Source organism: Phyllobates terribilis, unplaced genomic scaffold, assembly GCF_046119375.1.
Source record: "Phyllobates terribilis strain yellow unplaced genomic scaffold, ASM4611937v1 Scaffold_8__6_contigs__length_399053987, whole genome shotgun sequence".
NCBI classification, from domain to species: Eukaryota; Metazoa; Chordata; class Amphibia; order Anura; family Dendrobatidae; genus Phyllobates; species Phyllobates terribilis.
In genome coordinates, this window is record NW_027362768.1 from 334,962,156 (window position 1) to 334,973,333 (window position 11,178).

Below are 11,178 nucleotides of genomic sequence, written 5' to 3' on the forward strand. Positions count from 1 at the left end.
TGATAAAAGTTTTGATATTTATTTTTGCCATTTTATGTCTTAATGGTATCCTACTGAGCATTTGCACCTCTGTTCATTTCACACAGTGAAAACTCAGTCTAGTTTGCACTATATGATCAGTGTTACTGCCTATACCGCCCTAGAACATAGCAAAGCCCAGCAAGATGACATTCCCTAGATCCAACTCATGATCTTTTATCTTGACTTTTGATGAATTATTTTTTTTTTATATATATATATATATACATAACTCGTAAAAAAAAGTGTTTTTAAAGCCCTTCTTGACCCCATTTTGCATTTTCAAATATGTCATCCATTACATGACTGCCATTTTGAAAATGGGGTGACCACTTCCTTTCTTTGCACACACTGTTATTTAAGTTGATAGCACATTATTATGTTGTACAGCCCTTTTGTCCAGGACACCGTCCCATGCATTCCACTTGCACATCATCACTCATAAGATTTAGGTTCACATTGGTCTTTCACACACAACATTTTGTTATCTGCTATTTGGGTGGGGTTTTGGTTTTTTTAATTTTTATGTAATTTGTATTTACTACTTTTGTGATCCCAAATGAGCAATTCCATTGTTTTTTTGTTTTTTTTCGTTTGTAGCAACAACTCTGTTTAATTCATTATTCAATACGATAAACTTATTTTTATCAAATTTCGACTTTGGTTTTTCTAAATGTTTAATGCAGGGCAAAATCTAGGGACTTTGAGAGTCGTGTTTCAAAACTGGCATGTCTAGTTGAAATGTGCTGTCGGCAGTAGACCAAGGTAATAGGATTGTTGTACTACTTGTAATAGTAATGTATTAATAGTAGAGTTTAGCAAAAAGATAGACTAGGACAGGGTTGGACTGGCCCACCAGAGAATCGGAGAAACCTCCGGTTGGCCCTGGTTTCTCCTTCAGGAGCAGCTGCAAGGTTTGCACTATCGGGCTCTTGAGTGGCGTAGAAAGGTGGGCCCTCAGAATAAAATCCTCTGGTTGGCCCAATGTTCTTCAGCCTGACACTGGACTAGGATCATGTCCATCGAGTGGCCACATCGGTGGTCTGATTAGATTAGAGACAAGCAAACCTCCTACCTGCCAGCTTCCCAGGCACCTGTTTTGAATAGTAAGGCTATCGGGCACTTTTTTTGGTAGCGTGATGCATACATAACTTTGTGCCATCTAGAGATGAATGGATTGACTTGCATGATGCCGGTTTAGCATCCAGGCCAGTGGTACCTGGTGGCTTGCGAATGTCTTACTTTCTGGCGTAGCTTTTGATTAGCCGAGGCAAGAGCAACATCATTTGTGCACATCACACACAGATGACATCTCGCCAGCCCTAGCTAATCAAAAGTGGAGGCAGGAAAGTAAGAGGTTCATGAGACCCCCATCTAGCCACCAGGAATACTAGCCTGGACTCCTCTAGAATCGATCTGCTCATCTCTAATGCCAACTAATTCATAGAGGCGCCAAGGATGGTTGCATTTAGGAGGAAGTTCGCAGGGATCTAGTTCTTGGCTGCTGTTCAAAAGTCTTGAAAATCTTTTCCCTCAACTCTAATGAATAAAATTGCTCTTCAGTGATTCAAGAGGCTCTATTCTTCACTGGTGGATTTACAATCTGACATGTAGAAATTACGACGTCTATGACTATATTAAACTTTTAATCTGTCCTTTGATTTTTCCGACATGAGGAGTTCTTGGCGCATGGAAAATAGGTTTATAATTAATGGGCAACTATAAAAAAAAAAACCTAACATGCTTAATCCTCCTATGACGCGTGCCATTGAGTTGTCCTGATTTTTTTTTTGGTCAGCGGCATCTGCCAAAATCAGCTGGTTTTGGTCACTTTATTGCATGCTAGATAGGCAAGATCTTACCACCGTTAACAATTAAATGTTCCCATTTTCATTGTAGAGATGGCTAGTTATACTCATATCCTATCCATTAAAACTAATTTACATAAACCTATAAGCCAGAGCCCTTCTAGGTTTATTTTCCCAGCAACTGGACAACCTCTTTTAAAGGGAAACTGTTGAATTATAAAAGTAGTTTGATCTGTCAGCAGCATATTATGGAGCAGAGCATATTGATATAGTTCTTTGGAAAATATTCAGTATATTCTAAATTATTCATTTAAATCTCTACCCATCCGGGGCTCAGAAGTCCAGTGGGTGGGCCTCATACAGAAATATCTGTCAATAACTGACTAGAATCACCCACTAGACTTCTAAGCTCAGAATGAACAGGATTTCGATAGAAAGAATACAAGTTATATGGAATCTTTCTCCACAAACCTGTAAATCAATATGTTCTGCTCCTCTTGCTCTTGAACATGCTGATCTATCATGCAACAAGTTAAACATGACATGTTCCCTTTAAATGTGAAAATTCCTGACTGATGCTGTAACTTAGTCTGTCCAGAATTTTGTTTTCTTCTAGAGGTTTCGCCACTCCCATAACCTTTGTCTGGTGTTACAGCTCAGGTCAATTTGCTTACATGAAATTATCAATCACCCCCCTAAGGGTAAAAATGAGCTGTTCACACATTGGAAGAGGAATGTCTGTGACTTGTGACAAAACAAAGTTATAGGATGATGATTGCGTCATCCACTGCTTCCTTTCAATTAATAGAATTGTGCCCTCAGTTGGAGTTGCTGATTGTTCTATACAAAAAAAATATTCTGAAAAGACCATTTTTTTTTTGTTCCAGAAACACCAATCAGTCTATATCAGGATCTGATATTACAGCTCAGCTACATTCACTTATATCAATCTTCCCCTCTGGCCGTGAAATGTGACTGCATGTGCGTTCTATAGTCGCCCTCCTCAGTGACTTTCTGCTGACTCCTCCACTGAAAATGGGTTTTCGGTCTTCCTGCATCAAGGATGGCCTCCGCAGTGGCATGTGGAGCACAACTGGAAGTCTGAGTCATGCTTCCTTGCCTTTCTTGTGCTATGGAGACTGTTTATACTTCCCACCGCTTCCGATGCCCCTGTGGTGGCCATCTTGGATGCAGGAACACCAGTTCTTTGGTCTCAGTGGAGGATGTAGCAGGAGGTAAAAAGATAGAAGGCACCACTTAAATTACTTTACATTTTTCATGCATAGTCAACTTTCGATGACAGGGAGGGAGGGTTGCTTTAATAAGACTCTACTATAATAAACGCATTGAGGACAACTATGAATTAAGAGTGTCTGACAAGAGGCGTACACCTCGCCTCCAACTCCTGCTGGAGTAAGATTTGTGGCGTTGCTAACCACCACTCATCATGAATTTGATGATCAGTGGTTGCGACACCCCCGTACCACCCCAGCTCAGCCTACTTTGTCGGAGCTGGGCTAAAATAGCATGACAACGCCAAAAGTTGGAAAATGTTACCGCAGCTGCCAGTTGCACTAAAATTATGCAACTTTTCAAAGCTCTTTGCCCCATTCAAGTGTAAAAGCTTTGAAGAATTGGGCCTATAGTGTAAAATATTTGACTGTAGAGAGTTTTGGAGATAAGACAATCCATTAACTTTAGTCTTTTTTTTTTTTCACCACCTCCTCTCATATGCTAAAAGGATTAGTTCCGATACTAGAGATTAGCGAACCCAAACTTGCAAGTTCGGGGTTCATACTGTATAGTTGGTGTCCGGTGCTAAACGCTGATCACAGACGTTCCCTGGAAGTCCATTTCAATATTCCGGGGTAAGATCATTGCAGAGAGAATTTTTTTCAGCTCCAGAGTTCTGGTCCCCATTGTTTTCAATAGGGTTGAAGTTCAGGTACTGTTCTGGTACCTGACCCGAACTTTGGAAAAAAGTTCAGGTAGGATTCCAGAACCCGAACTTCCACCGGTCCACTCATCCTTACCCGATACTAGTGATAATGCCTTGGTGCTATGTAAATGAAAATACCTGTGTAGATTTATTCTATCCCCTAAAATTACTAAGAGATCTGTGGAATAACAAAGATAAGACTGATGATGATTGTAGAAGGAACACTCCCTTACTATTCCACCTTGACCGTAAAATAGGGCATTCAGTAATACTATAAACCACAGAGTTGCCCGCTTGTAGTTTGGAATTTATTGATGGACTACAGCAGGGTTCCCCAACTCCAGTCCTCAAGGCCCACCAACAGGTCAGGTTTTCAGGATTTCCTTAGTATGGCACAGGTGATGGAATTATTGCCTGTATAGGTGATGTAATTATCACCTGTGCAATATTAATGAAATCCTTAAAACATGACCTGTTGGTGGGCCTTGAGGACTGGAGTTGGGGAACCCTGGACTACAGGATACAAAAAATATATAGGTTACTTGCAGAAAGGCCAGGGTTTAGACGGCTATATCAAAAAATTGCAAATTGTAAATTGCAGACATGACTAGGCTCTTTGGGCTTATCCACATTGTAGACAGGTGCAGGGAGCTACCTTATACATTTCATCTATTATTCTGGTCCGTAAACCAAAGTAATGCATGCTGCGATAATAATTTCTCAAGTATTACGATTAGTGATGAGCGAACGTGTTCTGTTAACCCTTTCGGTGCGCATGCTCGGGAGTTCAAATGTTATGTTTGAGCCACGGTGTGTACATGATTTGCGACTGTTAGGCATTCCTCATATGTATTAAAGCTGTCAAACAGTCGCAAATCATGGACATGGAGTGATTCAAACATAACATTCAAGCACTCCGCAAATACTCAGAAAACCCCTGAGCATGCTCGTAAATCTCGAGTAACGAGCATGCTCGCTCAACACTAGTTACTATCTATTCTTTTGCACCTTTATAAAATGGGCTATACTAGGTCTGTAACACACACAGAATGCACATTGACAGATTATGCGCTCTTCTAAACGAGGACTAATTCATGTTACCAAACAATGGGTTGAAAAAAGATCTGAGCTCAAGTCCTCCAACTGTCAGCGCAAAATTACTATTCAAACCAAGCACAGGTGCTCGGTATACCCTCGGTATACCCTAGAAGTGACCAAACTGTTCAGTGCACTTTCCCACCTACTTGTTTGTCCACCACTCCTCTTTAATAGTGTTGAGCGAGTATGTTCTGTCCGAGTACGCTCGGGCCGAGCTCCGAGTATTTATAGCTGCTCGGTGATATGGTTGAATCCCTCCCGTGTGCATGATTTGCAACTGTTTGACAGCTTTATTACATGTGAGGAATGTGTAAGAAATAGACAGTTTTATTACATGGGAGGAATGTCTAACAGTCGCAAATCATGCACAAGGGAGTGATTCAAGCATATCACCGAGCAGCTATAAATACTCGGTGCTCGGCCCGAGCGTACTCGGCGAAAGGGTTAACAGAACATACTCGCTCAACACTACTCTTTAATTGACAGTAGGGATGAGTGGACACGTGGAAGTTCATGTTCGACCGAGCTTTAGTCCAAAGTTCGGTTTGGCTACCAGAACTGTACCCGAACTTGAACCTGAACCCTATAGAAATCAATGGGGGCCAGAACTTTGGAGCTGGAAAAAATCTCTCTCCTCCCCGAACTGTAAAATGGACTTCAAGGAGAAGTCAGTGTTCGGAGTTCAGCACGGGTCTGGTGCGAACCCTGAACTTTGCAGTTCGGGTTCGCTCATCTCTAATTGACAGCTTTAGTTTTACATCAGTTTATATCAGTAGGTGGAAAACCAAATAGGGGTGCAATGAACTGCTTGGTCATGCTGAGGGTGCACAGAGTCTGTGCTTGGTTTGAATGGTCATTTTGTGCTGACTGTTTGTTTAAAAAAAATTACAGAAAATATTTGTTAAAATTAAATTTAAAAAAATGCTCCGGTGCTCTCAGGCGGGATATGAAGTTCTTCTGTCACCTGAACACTGGAATGGGACATCGGACGTGCCTTTCTAGACAACCCCTTTTAGACAAGAGGCGGAAACCCATATTTAGAGCTCCATTGTTGAAAACACCTCAAATATATTTCCGTAATAGGAAATGCATTTATTGATTACATGGACAAGCAAATTTTTGCTAATCTCTAGCAACAATATTCGTTAGAGAATAAAGGTTGATGATAAAGTTCCGCAATATATATTTTAAAGTGAAGGTTCATGTCAAGAAGTGACCCGATTTATGCCAACTTTATTAAATGAATTCACCAGTGACTCAGGGGGAAGTAGTCTTTCATAAACTGTTATTATTATTAACCACTGACCTTGGTTTTAAGGAGATGGCCTTGAATGTATAAGAGTTTGTTTCAATGTGACTTCTGAAATATACCATGTTCTGATGTATACATTTATGATTGTACCCAATACAACCATTTCTATTGCTTATTGGATACCATGTCAAGGTGTAATGGTGATAATCTGATTTTATATACCATACTATTTGGAAATGATTGACCGTGTCTTGTGTCTCTTATTCTGAGGTGCACCTGCTGCCTACAGGGGAAGTGGGAACATTTTTAGGGAGTCAATAAGTGTCACTCATACTCTTGATAGTCACAGAATTCCCATTAACCATGCTTAGCAGATCTGTCGAGAGAACCTCTTGTCTATACTTCAACGAACCATAGGTTGGAGACCACTGGAGTAGAGGGTATTTAGATCTGTTTTTTGCGCCAGTGGCCTTCAACTTCTGACCCTTTAGCTGATGCCAAACTACATTTCCAATAGTAAGATTTGGAAAGCCTCAGATTAGAGGACATTGCCTCACACTATTATTACATGAGCGAGAACTTTGTTTTGGTCACCTAACTTCAGCATATGTAGAACTTTGCATCAATGCATGACTGTCTGCCCAGTGCTTAGTGGCCCCAAAACTAGGCTTAATCTAGCCATCTGTTTCACAGATTTGACCATTGTAGACTATTGAAACATAATTAAGGTAATTTCTGAAGCTAATGTAAAGGCCCCCCAACATATTGGTTGAACAACTAGTAAACCCAACCACCAACTATCTGATGTGTATGGAGCCTCACGACTCTCCCCCAACAGATAATTGAGGTGAGAAGAGCAGTTAAATTTAATTACCCATCCTTTGGTTTTCTGGAGAGCTAAATACCTGCCAGGGGTGTCTAACAGCAGCCTTTGCTTCTCTCACCATTGAAAGTGCATGACCGCTTGGCCAAGTGCTCACGTGTATGGGGAAGTTGGGAGAGAGCTGTCAGCCAACAAGTCTTTCATATTCATGGCCAGCTTAAGTAAGAAGTGGAAGAGTTATCCTTATCTAACCAAATTCAAGCTCAGAGGCCTATTTAGAAAAATAAAATATTGTTATTTACGCAAATGCTCAGATTTTCCGGTACACTAGATTTGATACAGCTCTTCCATTAAGGGATTTCCCAAGATCATTGAAAGAAAATGGCATAAAATAACATAACAAGCATCATTTGCCTCTCTTGCCACATGCCAAAGTAACCACCAATTCCACGTGAACTTGGAGACGTGATCCATTATTGAGCACAGATGACAAAAAAATCAACTTGACGAAAAAACAACTTTCTATTAACAGGACTACACAGATTGCTCAAATACCACATATTATTTCTAATAATAATTCCTGCAGAAATTATTATGCTTTGCTTATATAGTGCCATCATATTCCAAAATAATTATGATTTCTGTAAGGTTACAGTAAATATTAAAACTTTAGTATCATCACGTAAAAAAATGGATTCCTAGATAGAATTCAGTAGGTCGGATTTGTAATACCAGAGTCATCTGTACAATTTGTTTTTCATTATAAATTTATGAGGACTAGAGATGAGCAAACCCAAACTGTATAGTTCGGAGCTGAACTCCCAACTCTGACTTCTCCCGGAAGTCTGTTTTAGCATTCAGAGAGAGAGAGACACTGTGGGGGTACTCTGCTTCCTTTGGCAGCCTCCAAGCCCTTACTATGACCATTTTACAGAACCAAAGTTTGGGTCCACAATGACTTTTATTGGGTTTGGGTAGAGTTCTGGTACCCGAATCGAACTTTGGACTAAAGTTTGGTTAAACCCAAACATCTACGAGTCCCCTTCATACCTAATGGGGACCTTGGGTTATCTCCAGGCTTCTACCCATTTACATATCAACATTGTCCTGGCAAGTCAATATTTTATAATTCTTCAAAAAAAAAATACACACTTTTTCTAGATATCGTGGCATTACATTATAATTCATAATATATAGCATCAATCACCATCCATTTTTGACTTTTAAAACAGGATATTGCTTGTTAACCTACAAAAAAACATATGTACCATCAATGAATCTATATTATACATGGAAATATTTATTTCCAGCTTTGTAAATAAATTCTATACATTACTAAATTTTGAAATTTATGGTCTTTAAGAGGTGACAAAGTGAAAACTTTGAGATGACCACCTAAACTTACAATGAAAAATAGTTTAGAGTGGTGGACCTCATGAAGACATGCATACACATAGGACTTGAGGGGATTAAAGAACCAATTGTGAAAAATCTGGTCTGGATTAGAGGTGGTCTTATCAAAGAACTGGTCATTCAGAGAGGTTTAATATCCTATGACTGAAATATCTAATTATGGATACTAAGCCTAAAGAGATGGCCCCTTCCAATGTTAATTTCACAAGTTAATCTCTGGGCATGTGTAATATTAGGGTATATGGACATCAAAAAGAGAAGCTTCAGATCAGTTTTACATGCGTTGAGGCAGGGAGAACCTAGAACCAGTGGCCGCTAAACACCAATGATTAAAGAAGTTGACTTCCATTTGTAAAGGGCTTATTTTTAAAGGAAAATAACTTTTAAAAGTTTCACCTTATTAGATAACTCTTCTGCCTAAAAATGATTTAAAATACCCAACTTCCTGACCAATCTAAAATTTACATCCAGCTTTTAAAGTTGAAGTCATTCGTAAGACCTGACCATGTCGAACAATCTACATTTTTGTTTTCAAAAAAACACAATAGGCGTTAACCAGATCTAAAAAGTTATTACAAGACATGGACTTCAGACAATCAACTAATGAAGTCCTGCTGACTTAGGACTAGAACAATACAGGTTTAGCCTTGCCATAAATCCCAAATTACAAGGGTCTATAGGAAGTTGCTTAAACGAAAAAAAAAGTAGAGAAAGCTATATGTACCTGATTCTATTGGGGTATATTATGGACCTAGATTGTCCCTAGAACCAATATTTCTAACATTTCTATAATACTGCATGCAATGAAACATGCCAGTCTTTAAGGGAAAATTAATGTATGAAACCAAAAAGTCATTCACATTAGGCTAATATTCTCCTCTGAGTATTTGGTTGAGGTGCTACAGTCTTAATACCTGAAAATGGTATGAAGGGTGTCCCCTGACATATCCATTCACTTAAATCAAGCAAATGAAGTCCAAAAGACGAATCCTTGGACCCAGTTTGACCTCCGTAGTGGCGGTGTTTGTCTTTTTGGCGGAACACAAAAGCATAGTCTATCAAGCTATTGTATCCTGCAAAAAAAGAACAAACACCACTGTAAAGAAGATCAAGCAGAGTCCAAATTTTCATCCTTTGGACTCTGTCTCATTAAAGTAAATCAATAAGTTTTCTGACTAATGCTTTTTGGCATAAATAGGTAACCCACCCCCGATGGAGAGTATTGACATAATATGAAGCCAACATTACATAGGTGTTGTGTTATGTATTCATACGGTGGAGGTCCAAATGTGGTCAAACATTGATTTGGTACTTTCGAATGGGATAATATCCTTGTGTTGTGTTCATGCTTAGCTTCAAAAGTCTCTTTTATTAATTAATTTTATTTTTGGTCAACTAATGGGTTACATGTTAATCAGGTTTTTCAATATTTATATACAACTGAAGTATAATCAATTTGGAGAAAGTACATACATTGGTCATAATAAGTTGCCAAAATGAAGATGTGAAACATAATTCATCTAATTAAAGAAAAATCTAAATTTGTCGAAACTACCCAGGTTACCAAAGAGATTTTGCATTGTAAAGTTTTAAAATTTACTCGCAAATATCAGTATGTTTTTATTTTTTTGGACAGTAGATAACCTCTTATTTTTATTTCCCTTCCTCAGTTTGTTTTTTTTTTCGTTCACTTTTTGAATTTTTTTATTCTACCGTAATCCACTGTGGTAAAGTATTGCTTTGTCTGCAAACCAATTTTCCCCGAAATGTTGCTAATGTGGAAAATGACTCTCCGTCTCATGATTTTATTATTTACAAAACGGGACACATTTTCTACCAAATGTAATTAAATAAAAAATGAAAAATTATATAAAAATGTTTAAAAAAAAAAAAAAAAAAGTTTTAGGAAAAAAAAAAAAACAAGAAATCTCCAACTAAGGAGATATAAACTTTTATAAAATGTCGCATCTCCCCAACATTTGGGGTAGTGACTTGTATTTGAATATAGTATACAGCCATTATTTCTTAATCTAGAGCGCTACACTTTCACGTGATCATTCTTTTCCTTCACATTTACTAAAGCGGAAAAATTCATTACAAGTGTAAATAATTTTCTTGCTTCTGAAAACTTTGTATCTATGGTATATAAATCATAGGATTTTATATTTTCATATAAAGCTATTTTTTTTTCTAGTTTTTTGCCCCACATTTTCTTTCTTATTGTAGTGCACATAAGATATTTAACATTGAAATCACCTTGAAGAATAAAAAAAGAAAAAAAAAAAAAAAACCTTTAATGAGGGCCAGTGTTTGTGGAAGTTGGATTTTCTATTTGGTTTATGGTTACCTATAGGTGCAATAGGAATGAAGCATCAGTCATCGACTAGATTTATCTCATCATGGTGTCGATTTAAAAAATTTTCTTTTCTAAACTTTTTGTAACTTGAATTGTTTTGCTTTTTTTGTTCACTCTAAAATAATATCAAATCATATTATAGTGTTATTTAATATGTAAATTGTATTGCGATACATTAAATAAAGTATGGTTTTTGATGTAAATTTGTTTTTTCCTGGAATCTTTACAATCTGTACAATGTGCCTTTTAAAACAAGAAAACGTAGAAATTTCCTCTAAAGTTTACCAAGTCATATTTTAATGTGTTTATTTCTATAACCATTACAAACACAAATTGTCATTGCATGGGTGCATAAATACATTCTTTCTTCACTATTTCAAAGTGCTGCCCATCCATTAAAGGGAATCTGTCAATAGGATCAACCCTCCTTAGCTGTCTGCATGGGCATGCAGGTCATAGAAAATTTAGGAA

The 11,178-nt window shown here is 37.9% G+C and overlaps 1 protein-coding gene across 2 annotated transcripts in view; it reads left to right on the forward strand.

Moving 5' to 3' along the window:
• PTPRG (protein tyrosine phosphatase receptor type G) overlaps nucleotides 1-10,910 on the forward strand; it is a 595,254-nt gene extending 584,344 nt beyond the window's left edge. For both annotated transcript variants that reach the window (XM_073644646.1, XM_073644647.1), the window contains one exon: nucleotides 1-10,910. This exon is cut by the window's left edge and continues 285 nt beyond it. The gene's annotated coding sequence lies outside the window, so the exon portion shown is untranslated.
• Nucleotides 10,911-11,178: the final 268 nt, after the last annotated feature.